Source organism: Corvus kubaryi, unplaced genomic scaffold (assembly GCF_017639235.1).
Source record: "Corvus kubaryi isolate FWS band 111438036 unplaced genomic scaffold, C.kubaryi_AGA036_p1.0 split1-37296, whole genome shotgun sequence".
NCBI lineage: Eukaryota > Metazoa > Chordata > Aves > Passeriformes > Corvidae > Corvus > Corvus kubaryi.
Genome location: NW_024582075.1, coordinates 7,977,348 through 7,992,353, shown reverse-complemented (window position 1 = coordinate 7,992,353; position 15,006 = coordinate 7,977,348).

The window sequence follows — 15,006 nt, the reverse complement described above, 5'->3', positions numbered from 1 at the left end:
AAAGGAAGGGAAAGGGAAAGGAAGGGAAAGGGAAAGGGAAAGGGAGGAAGGTCTCAGATGTCTTGATCCCCATCTCTCTATCAAATGAACACCCAGCCCTCATCATAAGCTTATGTCATTCTCTCACAATAAGTATTCTGTCTCAGTAACAGGTCATATGGTTTTTAATTATAATTTTTCAACCCCTACTGTTTATCTTCATTTTGTCTTTCTGCCATGCTGTCCTAGGTATTTAAACTGGCCCTATAATCATAATGGAAAGCATCTCACAAGAAATTAGAAAGTACTAAACTAAACCTTCATACCTTTCTGTCCTCCTCTTCTTTTCAGTCTAGGAAAAAATAATGTGCCTAGGGAGAATGCCAAGTTTTGTGTGGCTGAATAATAAAAAAGTGTGTTACAGGGACACAAAGGCCATTTTCTAAAATTTGTGAACATTTATGCAGCTTTTATTTATCATGTATTTTAAGCTATAAACTTTCATCCAAACATAATTTGAAATGGTATTTGAGAGGAGGTTGGAAGCATATAATTTCTGTAACAATTTAGGTCTTTTAAAGCAATAAAAGACTTGTGTAAGTAGTAGTCACTATGAGCCCTTGGTGGGGGGAAGAAAGGAAGAAAAAATGCAAAACCAGTTGAGTCCACTGGACTGTAAAAAAATAAAAGCTCTAAAAATTTCCCAATACATATCTCCTGGGTAAAAGAATATATTTATTTATTTGACATACTGGGAAATATGTCCTTGTGCAATTAGATAGGGTTTGTGGCCAGCTACAGCTGCTGACAGAGTTGAGCTGTAATTCAGCAAGAGGCTCATATGATGGAAGTTCTCCTTGTGCATTTGTTAGTTTATTTATATTTCAGAAGAATTGGTCAGCAAGATTTATTCAGAAGGAATAAAAGACTACCAATAAATTCTTTCTGGTGGGGATTTGACAACACAGTTTACTTATCATGTTGCTTTCAGAACTTCTGTTTCAGTACTTTACATGCTTAATTGAGAGACTAAATTGTTTATCCCCAATTTCAAAAAATTTTAAAGTGGTTTGAAAAAGTATTGGGGTGATATGTGACCATCTGTGTTCTGAACTGAAAGAATCATTATCATTTTACCAAGTTAGGGCTATTTTTCTTTTGTTGGTCCCTTTGAACACGATATATTTATCCAAACAGGACTGTGCCTGCCCAAACTGGAACCGATAATGAACCTTTAGATCAAATAATTCCCAAGTAGGCCTTAAAATAAAACAGCTCTATAATATATACAGAAAAAGAATAAAGTATTTGTGTGATTCCAAAGACCTTTGTATGCCAGATGAGGGATTTGCTTTCATTCGCTCTGTTTTTTTCAGACAAGACAGGATGATCTTTGAACTAAGTTTGATCTTTTATTAAATTAATCAGAAAAAGTTGTAGCTTTTGATGTGTTGAGATAGCACAGGAAAGGCGTGGGATGGAGACTTTAGGAGGGCTAAAACACCACATATAACGATCTAGTTTTTATTCCCATTCCTTATGTTGTAAAAGCTCCAGGAAAGACACTGTACTGTGTGCCCAGTTCTCTTCAACTGCTCATCCCACCCAAAATTAAGGCACCATCCAGGTCCCAGCCTGACTGTACTAATTGTTGACTACTTTTAACAGTTTCCAAAATGAAACCAATGTAATTTGCACAACTTACTTCAGAGGATCATTGAGGATTTGTCACAGATTTTTCAAGCAGTGCTTTAACCATCACCTTCACTGAGACTGCTAAATGGAGTTTTCAGAGCACTGAATAGGCAGACCCTTAAGGATCTGCTGCTTCTGCTTTTTCACGCGCTCTTCGACATACAGCAAAAATTACCACTCCACCCTCTCACAGATATCTCTGCTCAGAGGTGAAAGTCACAGATGCTTAACGTGGACTCAGTGAAGTGTGATAGAAACCTTAGTCCATGATATGTAATGATTTCTCAACACACCAGCAGGTTTTTTCACCAGCAAGTATGACACACCAGCAGTTTGAGAACAGCATTTTTGCTGACTCAGTATCTTTATGTCCTTAGTTTAAATGTGAAGGGCTCATTTCTCTCTTTTTCTCACATCTATTACTAAAATTTGTTAGATAAGCCATTGGCTGAAAAACCTGTACAATTTAAAGCTGAATTTTGTTTTCTTCTGTGGACCATGTGCTGTTCTAGACTATACCATGAAGCCTGGCTGTTTTCAAAGAGCTGCACTGCTGCAAAAGCAGGGTATCAGTTCTGTTGCTTCTAAGCAATAAGGCAAATCCTTACCTTCAATCTTTGTGCTCTAGGCAAATTCCATATAACTAACCAAGAGCCTATGGATGACAGGTTTCAATGCTTCTATGTTACCTGGGTGATCAGGTATACATTAGTCATTAGCAGAGCAAAACCATCTCTCCTGGCAGGATTTGATTGTCCATTCTCAAAACTGCGTGTAGACAGTTTAACACCTGGCTAATCCATGTTACTTTTTTTTTTCCTCTCTGTTCACAAGGCGGACAAGGGAATACCTCAGTGAAGACTCCCACCATGGACTTCATCCTGAACCAAAGCTTTAAGCGTCTCTACAGCTAGATATCTTTGAGCTTTACATACGGCCCAAATGTGCTTATAGACTTGGAAGTCTTTAGTGATTTGGAGAATGTCACTTATGTGTACAATGGTGCTTTAGAGATTTTTTCAGATTAGGAGCATGCAGAGGAATGATATGTGCAAGCTACAGTAAATAAAAGGTTTTCTAATTTTTTCAACTGCTGTAAAACCATCCCATTTTCTAATGTAGTTCTTATGGAAATGTAGGTCATTTAACAATTGGCCATCATTACACCAAAACATTACAAAACACATGCAAGGCTTTTCCAGGGAATTTGAGAGAAAGAGTTGAGTTGTCAAAGAGGTCAAATCAGACAATTAATCAGGCACCTAGATTAACAGTGCTTTGGTTTTCATCCATAAAAACCAAGTTGATCTCCTGTACTACTTCCTTTCAGCTAAAGGGGTCCCCCAAAAATCTTTTTTTCACATAGAACTAAAATGTTTCACAATGTAAGCCATGTCTACAGGAAATTAGGTATTTTGGCAATGTCTTATGTTTTTACTTATTCTTGAAGTTCTGAGCAGAAAATCTGGATCAGTTCTTAAGTTTCTGTGTATGTGTTAAGCAAGACTATATAATATATTGCACAAGTTACTTTTAAAATACATTTTTGAATACCTTTTTAATAAGCATCATAAATACACTAAAACTCCTACTATATAAATTTAAACCTCAAGATTATATAAGCAGTCAGCTGGATACACTATATCATCAAATAATAGTGTGCTTGAAAGCTATGCATAATAATGAAGAGGTATATTGTTTCAACAGAAGGCAAAATTATTTAACTATTTCACTTCTGTGGAACCAACATAAAGCAATAAAAGGCACCTATTATTTCAGAAGTTTGGTATGCTTGTAATGGTTCTTTGTGACCCTTCCACTGCTTTTACAGAAAATAGACAAGTTTTAAATCCTTGTTTCCTCCAAGCGGTTTGGGGGGCAGGGGGAAAAGAACATGCACATATTCTTATAAGCAGTCTTCTTATACGTAGCATCTGCAAGTAGTCTGCTTCAGAGATTGAAGTCAGACAGACCCCTATCCTCATCACATGTGTCAAGAACTGACATTGGTGAAGAAGAATAGCTGTAGGAATTGAGTATCTATTTTTCTCCAGGTTCTGTAGTACCTCATAATAAAAGGTATAAATTCACGGTTTACCAACTATTTTCAGAGGGGGAAAAAATAAGCACATTTTAAATTTAAATCTCCCTCTCTTTACTAAGTTTTGGCATTTCCAGGTGGAAGGTATAACATAGACCTCTTAAACATAATTTTTCTTTTATGGTGTTTGCTTTTGGTTTTGGGGTGGCAGGGGGTATTTTTGTTTTTGTTTTGGGTTTTTTTTGCTTTCTTCCCTATTTAATTTTGTGACATCGTGCTTACCATCTCCAAAGTAGAGAAGGGTCAGTTTGACTGATGCAGGGATTCAGAGATCCTGGACTGTGCTTGCAGGTAGCTGCAATAAGTCCTGTTCTGTGCTTCACTCATGGCTCAACTTGTCTCAGGATACTGATCTAAAATGACATGTCACTGTCAGCTGAGCCATTGTTTTCAATTCTTTGGCCAAGACAGAAGTATTTTTTAGCATCGAGATAATTAATATGTAATTATAGCATTTTGTTAGGAGATTGTGATGTTATGAAGGCAGCTTTAAGATCACCAAAGAAATAGAACAAAAACTGTTAGGGATATGAAAAATAATAAGCTTCTTGATTTAAAATTATAATATTCATAAGTTATTGTTGGTTTTGATGTTTTTGTTGTTGTTGTTGTTGTTGTTATATTGGGGAATCAAAGTCAGCAGCTTCTGAAATAACAGACACATCTGTATTTGATATTAAACCAGTGCCTCTCCTTGAGTTGAATATCACATAAAGGACATCTGTCACAAATATTCTGTAATAAACCTCTCACAGCTACAACAGAATGAAAATGGCTGTGACATAAGAACATCTATATTTTGTGATCAGTGATAACAGTATTTTCCATCCATAGATCTCAAAAATGAAGAAAACATCCTTGACAAAAGAGAATTCTTTTACCTGGCCCTTTGGGTTTGGTCCAGAAGAAAGGTCAGCTGGTAGCCAGTCAAATCGCAGGTTTGACAGCTGTAAAAATCAAGACAATCTAAATGCATAACTTGAGGCTCACCATTCCCAACTACAGTGTGCACCTTAGCAGGAAGAAAGAGGTATCACATCTAACAAATTAAAGGCTTTGCTCTAGTTTTACTATGCCTGGCCACAGGCTATAAGGCTGAAAGCCCTACCTCATCAGGTCTGAAAGCATTGGCTGTAGTGAATTTTGAACTTTTCCTTTGAAGGTATCAGCATAGACAGCAACTGTAGTGTTTGAGGTGTAGGAGGGTTTTAAGGTAAATAACACCTTGTACAGGAATCTTTTCTGTAACAGAGATCTGTAGAAACAGTGGAATGGTCAATATGCAGCAGTATTACCAGCACCTCATCTGCAAACGAATTCAGCAAAGGAATTCCTGCAAAGGAATCAGGGTCAAGCCAGACCAAAATACCTTTTCTTTAACAATTCTTAGTTCTGATTTGGTTTATATGAAAGATAAGGGTTTCCAGTTACACTTTCCTTGAAAAACAGCTTAAACGCACACCTGTTGAGCTCAACAGGTATCAAAGTGATAAATTGAGGTGTGGCAGCTGCAGTGCACAGGTATAGCAATGCAGAGCCATGGGACCTGCCAAACATGCTCAGCTGAGCCAGACCTTTGTGGGAAGGTCATCATGGCACAGGACAAGCCAATGGTCTAAATGCAGCAGGAGCATACTGAGTTTTTTCTGCGTATACACATCTATTCTGTGCATGCATAGTAATAATTTATCTGGGATATACAGAGATCCTGTATCCAGAAATGTTTGTAGCAGTGTCCACTTTAGCAGCATTGCAAATGGTCAAAAGTTTACCCACAAATATAGGGCTAACAATGATTTTTAAGTGGAGCTGACCACAGCACACATATAAAAAGTGTACACATATTTCTTTTTTGATCCACCAAAATATATTGAACATATGGTGTAACTTTAAAAGAAAGAAAATAAAAAATTTTAAAAAATCAATAATTTTTTTTTAAATTTAAAAAACACAAAATTTGTTCTAACACTAACTGACTATTGAAAAATATTACTTTTTCAGTGTAAGTGCTGTGAATATTAGTTATAATGAAGGCATGCAATGACAAAATTAACCAGTCATCATTTTCCCTATTGTATTCTGGACTTCTTTCATATGTAATACATTTAGAAAACTTTCCTCCTTAATTTCTAAGACCTTTTTTTAAATCAAGAAAAGAAAAAAGTTTTAGTATTTAGTTTTAATTAGTCATATCCATAATAAATCTTGCTAGTACTTCTGGGTACAGTTTTACCTCAGACCATTGATTCTGTCTGACTGAAGGCTCATGGAAATCTGATTGTCAAAATGTCATCTTTTCCTGCCACATTATTCTGCCATTTTTATGACTGTCACAAAAACACAAGAAAAACTTTAGAAATCCAGACTATCAACCAATAAAACTGAAAAAATTGCCAAGTTACTTTTTTTCCTTGCAGTACCAAACTCAGAAATATTGGTTTGTGCATTAACAGGATGCCTATATTGAATTTATAACTGTTAATGTTTTTAATTCATTGCTAATAAGCCAAGGCACAGCACCTTGACTATGTCCAGCCTAATAAAGAACTGTAACCTAAAGCCTGATTGGTCTTGCAAGAAATGGAGAGAATTTAAAATAAAAACCCAGAAGGCTTCCTAGCATTGTATAAAAGCAATGTGTTTTCTGTCTGAAATGAACTCAGACTAAATTGTGATTTATTCTGAGGGACAGGCTACAGATAAGAAAAAAATGTCATGTGAAAACCTTCTTCCCCCAAATGGTGACTTCCCCCAAATGAAGATCCTTCTGACAGAAGTAATTTCTGGAAAATTTCTTGATTAATAAAATCTTGAAAATAAACTTTAAAATGACGGCTTTGTTATTGCTTTGGCACAATACGTTAACAACACAGCAAGCTCTGCCAAGTGTGTGTGAGTATCCTTTCAGGCGGATTATGTCCTTGTTTACATATCCAGCTGCATTTGGGATGTGTCCGTGGTGGTGCCTGAACAATGTCCCCAGTGGGGGTGCCCATTAGGGGAGGGTATACTAATGGAGGGTATGCCATTTACTTTGTTTAAATTGAACAAGAATGCTCAGTGTTCCTCTGATCCTGGGGGAAAGTGTTGGAATCCTGCATTTTCTGAATCCTGTTTGGGTTGTTTAATGGGGATGTTTGGATTGCTCAAAAAAATTGCAGTCCACAAGATCATTCTAGAAAGCCACTTTGAAGTATTTCATGCATTCTGTATGCAAATGAAAAAGTGTGATGTTATTTACACTGCACTCCTAAATAAGGATTATGTGGGTGAATAAAAGTTTATATTGGATTCTTCTTAACTAAGCATGTGTCTTCTCTTTGTTTTACTTCTGCTTACTTTTGGAAGAAGTCAGACTTAATTCACATGTTCATGCCCTGTCTTCTTGAAACTTTCCAGTTCCTTCATAGGCATGTGGACAGAAAATACCTAAATGAAACATACATGGGGTTATTTTCTTCATGTGTGTAATTCATATTTAAGGAAAGTAGGTAAGTTGTTAAAACAAGGGCAATCAAATCAGTAACTCCACTGCAGAATACAATCATTTTACAGTACTGTGCCTATAAACTGTTACTGCCTTCCTCTTTCAGTTCCTTTCAGTTTCTACTCTTGAATATGAAAATTTGTAATGGTGAAATTCATTACGTAGCAGGCCAAAAATTACTAAACCAGAGCTACAATTCAGAAACAGCACAGCTAAAATGAAGAATTCCCTAGGAAAATACAGGGATTTTGTATCCTCCAGTAGGTGTTCAAATATATTATTTCTCCTTTTCAAGTATCTGGGTCTGCCTCTTGCATACACACGAAAAACTTAGATGATTAAGTTGATTAGGTGATATAGAGAATTACTCCCGAGACACAGACATACTCCATTCCCAACTAAACAATGATATAATGCTGCAGTGTTTTTAAGATGTTCATCAACACTGCTGTCAGCAGCAGACTTGTGATGAAATCCTAGGTTTGGTGAAGTGAACTGCAGATGTCCCACTGACCACTGATTCACTATTCCCCACTTCTCCCCTCTGCAATCATTAAACAGCATCATTAAGGCTTGGTTCAAAAACACTTCATCATCCCAGCTACTCTATACAGCTACTTGTAGTACAAATTATTATAAAGGCTTTTTCCTTTCTGGTCTATGCATCTCTCACAAAAACAAAAATAAAAAAGGACTAGGTTTTTTTCACTGACATGATAAATGATCTTCTTTATTATAAAGTACTGTATATGTGCCAAGATCGTTCTGTTCTTACGAATTATTTACATGAAGCTGAGGTCTGGACTGTTCAGCTGTTCTCCACCATGAAGGAGACAACATCACCTCAGAGAAGCACCAGGCTTCAAATAGCAGATCTTCAGAAAGACCGGCAGCACCACTCACATGGGACTGGTGAGTGACAAGAGTCTGTGGCACCATGGAAGGTGAGAAAAATGTAGGCTCATGCCTGTAGGCATTCTTTGCAAAGGAGCAGGATTCACCCCAAGAAGGTGTAAATGCGCTTCAGTGTCCCTTCCAAGAACCACCAGAAATACCTTTAAGGACCATTTGCTGATTATGGATCTCTTGCTCTTTACGTGCATTCCTTGATGCTTTCCATACTGTGTTCTGTGGGGTGGCTCTTCCCATGAGTTTGGGCATATTTCAGCCCATTGCTGCTGAGAGCTTTGGTTTCAGAGAGGTTATTGGAGTGACCTGCCCATAGGAAGCTCTTGCCTTGCCAATTCATCAGCTGCCTAGGAGCTGCTGTACAATTATTCCCTCAGGTAGTGGTTACAGCTCATTTGTCAGTCTGAATTTAAACACCAGCGCTATGAAGGATCTTTCAGTATTTATGCTATGCCTCATTGAAGGACAAGCCATCAGTTAGTCTATATCAAAGGATAGACCATTATGAAACCTAGCTACCATAGGACAGATGTCTTGGTGAATGGGTGTTAAGCCTTTCTCATTGACTACAATCCTACCCACCAGGACTGGCTAAAAGCTATTATGTGTCTCCTACAGCATCTGAGAGGAATTGGGCTTCTCCTGCCACTGCACAGGCTGACAAGCAGTTGTCTGAGCAGGATGCCTAAGGACTGATGGTTCAGGGTGACATCAAAAGCTCTTTGACCTTTGCAGGGGTCCACCATGACCAGGAGTAAGGATCACTGATAAGGATAAGGATCACTGCCTGACTGCAGTAGTATAAGATATGTTTAATACTGATGGACTTGTTTCAGAATAGAAGTTTTCTTGGAAATCCCCCAGAATTCTCCTGATGTTTTATGAGCTCAAGTTCTCATAGGCAGAAAAAAAAATTTAGAAAACAATTTAGACATTAATTGCTAATTCTGTGATCCTTGATGGTAGAAAATAAATAGTTTGCTTTATATCTCCCTGCTTGCCTCACTAACCACACAAATACAAGGAAACATTCTAATAATGTGTAATATCTGGGGAGATGCCATTTTACTGTGATTGCACTGCTCAGCTAAACTCAGGCTTTAGTACTCGACATCTCAGCTGCCTCTTCTGATTGCAAAGGCTAACCTCATTTAAGCAAGAGTCTACCCACCAAGTATCCTACATTTTATGGTCTCATGCAGTAGCTACTGTATCATGTACCATGTCCTATGAGGCCCTAGCCAGGCAACCAAAATCACCCTTCAGAGCCAGTGCTTCCTTCACAATTTCAGCCTGCGACATGGATGCTAAAAAATACTGTGATCTTCTATGGAAGTGTAGGATGAGATCCTGCAAACAGATGTGCATACACAGAAAAGAATGTATACAAAAAAAGAAAAAAAAATGCTCTCTGCCCAGAATATGAACCCAAGAGATTTTCATAGATTTAGGCTTTCTAGTTATTATGGCCTCAGGCCCCTGTTTGCCCTGCTCACATTCACTCATTCCCTGTCCTTAAAAAAAGGCAAAGGAGACCACTCATCCAGCACTGACTCACCGGCGCAAAGTACTATAAGCCACTGAAAATTCTGTCGAGCATCAGTATTAAAAAAAATTGGAGTCCAATTTAAAGAAGAATGTGGACTAACATAATCACTGCAGCAACTGGTTTTTTAACAAAAGATAGCTTTGATTCTCCTTTATTTGAACAGTACTTTTACGTCTGGTATTTCTAGGTAGTCCTCAAAGTGATGGAAGATGTATGAGTTGTGAGGGTGATGTGCATTTTCAGGAGGGAACTGATGCCCCCACTGCTCACAAAAGCAATGTATACTAACCACAAACATGCTCACCCTGCTGCCCTGCCAGCTGAAAAAAAAAGGTGTTTAGCAGTAGCTGTCAAGCTACAAAGGAAAAGGTGGTTCTTAGGCTGGGAGAAAAAAAAATTACTAATAAAAACACAGCACAAAAGCAACTCTTCCTGACTCACTTCTTTGAAACTCTTCAGCATTTTTGGCTTTATAAGATTCAGGACAATTTATTATTCAGCCCCTGCCTGTGTGAACTGAACAAAAAAAAAAAAAAAAGGTTAATTCATTTCTCCTAATATTGCCAGGAATCCTTCTGGCCAGGCTCAGCTGGGGACAGACGCAGTAGTGTCCCTGATGTCAGGGGGGAGGGAAGACTGTACCATTTGGGTGCTAATTGGAGAGAGGCAGCCCCCTCTGTGCACACCGGTAAATCTGCTCATCTCAGCTGAGAGGCTGTTAGCAGTTGAGTTTGCACATCGAGGCCCAGATTTTGACAGGTACCCTCTATTGCAAATACTAGTAGTTAAGCATCTAACTACTCAATTGCATGTATAATTCAGGTAGGTACATGTATAATTCAGGGAGTTCGCTATCCAAGAGACTTTCTAATTTTTGTTCCCTGTGGTGTTCATGAGCACAAAATTGTGGATGATTTTTTTATTATTATTATTTTATTTTTGGTGCTGAAAAATGTGCTGCAAGGAAACAACATTGGGATGAAGCCCATGTGAAAGTCTTCTCCCCAGTGTGTCAGGGTACAAATGTAGATTTTAATGTAGAGCTCTGTTTTCAAACCTTGGAGCCTGATTCACTACTGCATTACACCAATATGAAATCAATCACCTGGTGCTGATACACAACTGGATTAACCCAGAGGTGAATGAAGCTTATTGTTTGCAAGTGCCACTTGCTGAAGCAAGGACTATCTATTAAGAAAAAAATATCCTTAGCCCCATGAGGAAATCTGGAAATTTTAATGGCTAAAATGTGAATAAGAAAACTAGACCACATTTCTAGGCCCCTTTGCTTTTACAGTACAAAATTCCCAGTACATGATGAAGAATATATACAAGTCTGAGCCAGGTCATAATTTAGCATAAAATAAAACAAGACATTTAATCCTGGGGAAAAAAAAATGAGAACAGTAGAACTATCAAACTATGTGGGCAATTTCCCTGTGCTCAAATTGCATTTTCTCCCTTCAGTGTTATACGGAAAAGGGTCTTGCCCTCTAGATTAGAGACTTTTGCATTAGAGGAAACTAGGTTATGTCTTCCACTGTCAGAGAAAAAAATTATGAGCTGGAGTGCACTTTAGCCAGTCACTCTGAAAAATGTTAGCCCAAGGGGGTAATAATTAGAACTGGTTTTGTCAGGTGACTGCATTTTAAGCAGTGATGTGTTTAAGAATGTAGATGAGGGGATTGATATAAAAAATATAACGATAAATATAAATAATATAAATATAAATATAAACTTTTTTTTTTTTGCAGAACTGTTGCCAGGTTTTTTTTCTTTCAGGTTGGTGGGGTTTTGGTTGGGTTTTTTTTTTTCAAAAGTAAGCACTTTTCAGAAATTATCTACTAAAATGTGATACTGCTTAGCATTATGGTGACCTGATAATATTTCCTTCAGAAACTAGAAACAGTGCCATCTGTGATTTTCATACTTAGAGTGAAGAATCAGCCCATTATTTCTTATGTTTTCAAGCATATATGTATAGAAAATGCAGCAAAGAAACAGCATCTTATTATTTTTTTCCCCTAAAAATGAAAAATACATTCAATTTAATGTAATGGTCTTAATGCACCCCAAGAAAATACACTCTGAACAGTTAGTTCATTAGTGTCTTGATGCTAAAATAGTTCAGCTTTACTTTTGAGAACTGTGTTTGTTTCTGTTCATTGTCTCCAGGTAAAGGGAAATCAAGACCAAATTTTGGTGATGTTTTGGAGCCAAACTGGAGTTTCACAAAATGTACATGTGCTGAAATCAGATGTTGAGATCCCACAGGTGGGAGTAGATGGCTCCTATTTAGGCAGGTGCATCCTCTCACACAGAGCAACCATCAGGGCTGAAGGCTTAGCATACTCATCATGCTATCCTCCATGCATTTCAGAAAGGACTAGATACAGTACCATTTCTCTGTTTAGCATTTATCTAAAATTACATAAAGATGAAAGGGTTTTGATGACAAGATCTTTGTTCTTGTTTTAATAAAACTTCTCAGTCTTTGATTACCAAACTTATTCCCAAATAATTCATTTATTTTTCTTTTTTCCATCTTGTGAGTATTTAAGAAATTGTGCTAACATGAAGACAGCTCTGAGCCTGGAACTGCTCTCTGCTAGAGCTAGCAGAGAGGATTTATGATATCAGTGGCTCTGTGCCAGGCTCTAAATACTGCACATCAGTTCTAAAAGTAGGATCAACTAGAAGTCCAGGCTGAAGAAAAATCTAAAACTGTAGTCCATAGACTTTGAGCAACTGAGAAATCCCAGTGGGGATGGGAACAAGGGACCACAGGAACATTACTGCCTCCTTTCACTGACAGGATGGTCAGATTCCCTAGTTCAATGTGAAAACATTTCCTAAATTCTTTCTCACCCTGCCACCCTCCAAAAACAAAACCTAAATAGTAAATAAAAATTCCAATATTGCATGGAAGAGGTGTGAAGTGTAGACTGGATGTCTATAGTTGAGTGTACCCATTTGCCTTTTGCACCTGCAATGGCAGGATTCAGGTCATTTTTAAATTATGTGCCTCAGCCAAATCCTTTTTGCATTTCTTCTCAGAAACTGTTTCATCGGTTTCAATAGGTTTCTTGTTTGCTTACAAGGAACAGGATTTGCATTTATGTCATTTCTACAGACAGGCAAAGACTTTATTTTTTACATTTGATAGTCAATTATGTTCTTACTGTACGTAAGAGAACAAGTCTTTTATATTCATTATTTGTTTAGAATCAGTGTTATTAACTGCTAATTTCTGGATCATTATCAAATTAGCAAAACAAAATTATTAATTTTTGCTCAAATATGTAAAATATCTATCTCTATTACTAAAAATGAGCAAGAAGATTCTAGAAATTGTGCAAACTGTTATTTAGTTTCATATTTGTATTTAAAATACTTTTAAACATGTCAGCAGCATCCTACTCCTAAACCTTTATCCATGTATGTTTATAAATTTTCTTCCTCATATGAAGACATAGACACAACTCAAATATGAATCCCTTTCCTTCTTTTTTTCCTTTTTTCTTTTTTTTAAATACGTGCTTTAACAGACCTACCAAGGTTATTATTTGCTCTTGCATCTTCAATGAATCCATGGTCAGAAGGTTTTTTATTACTCTGCCAAAGCTAAAATTGCTTAGTTCCTGCTACCAATAGGCACATCATTTTTCAAGAGAAAACTTCCAAGTTTCATCAGAAAAGAGCATATCACACCTGATGCGAAGCAAATGACTATTAAAATACAGGGAACAAGTCCAAAACTACCTTTAGAAGAATAACCTCACATAAATCCTTTGTTTTAGGAAAATTTTTAAAATGCCGACCTATTTCTCCTGAAAGCTTAAGTATTTTGTTCTGTTAGTCCCAAGCAATTTCAATTCTATTATTAAATGTATTTACATCCATATAGCTGTTGAAATAGACTTTATTTTGGTCAAGAGATTTTAAAGGGAAACATTAATTTTATGTAATTGTTGTATGTTTACATTTAGGACAGGATGCACATAAGATACACAGGGAAATAACACCCAAAAAAATCAGAAATTTTGCCAATGGATCTCAGACCAAGGTATGTATGTCTACGGCATTCTGATGGAAATCGTTCCTTTTGGGGTTTCCAAACTTTACATCAGTCCACTATATGGCTCCAGGATATAACATAAAATTAGCAAACATATGCGCTGGAGAGTCTTGGTTCATTGGTATCGTCAATAATCTCATTCTTGAAATAAATTCGTTTTGTTTCTGAAGAATTTAGTAGGACTTTTTTGCCTTCTGCTAAGGGTTTCTGAAGCTTGCCCCACAAATCCATGCCATTTTCTCTCTGAAAATGGAAACCAAGGAAGGCGTTTACCAAAAGAATTACAGCTTTTCCTTGAAGGTTTTTGCATCCCAGGACTTCTGCCCTTTTACAGTCCATATTCCTGGCCTAGTGTCATGTATTCTGGTCTAGAGAATGTTAATGAACAAGTTAATGTGAACAAGTTTACAAAATATGTATGAATGCTTTGGTACATTTTTTAGAAAATGTTACTTGATTATGACTAGATACTAGAATATCTGCATAGTTAAAGCATTCTTTGATTAACACTTACATTGTAGTTAAGATTATTTCTATGAGATACCATGGACTGAAATTTTTCGGGGTTTACTCTCAATGACAGCCAAGCCATAGACACATGTTTGTGTGGCTACAGGAGTCACTTCACTTAAGTGGTTGTTGCTATCTGGGAACAGTTAGCAGAGTTCCACATGTGTCAGCCAGATGTTTCAGGCAGATGAGCTAATCCTGATTCACTACAGTAGCCCCTAAGTAAATGCACCTCTTTGAGGAGCTTAAACTGATACCACTGACCCAATGCTGAAGCAAGTCAGGAGCTTTAACCCATATCTGTACTGTAGGGAATGCCATCTTCCAGCGAAAGACTACTAGTATGTAGATTGGGAATCTCCAACTGCTTTGCAAAGGGAACATACTTAAATTGTCACTGTCAATCTTCCGAAGGCAACACAGCTGTCCTCGTCTCACAGCTCTTTTCTTATCTCTATGCACACTATTGATTAATGATTATGAATTTTCCTGATCACCAATCTTACCAAAAACTCCCTCATCCTTCCTGTCTTTGGTCACTTTTTCATGCCAAACACTATTAAGTACTACCAGCATGTGTGTAGTTCACCAATTCTCCCCAGGTGACTTTGGTCCACTAATGGGAGTATACGAATACATATACAAAATACAGCTGGATACTTTAATATCTCATTTGCTGATCACGGCTTAGACACTGG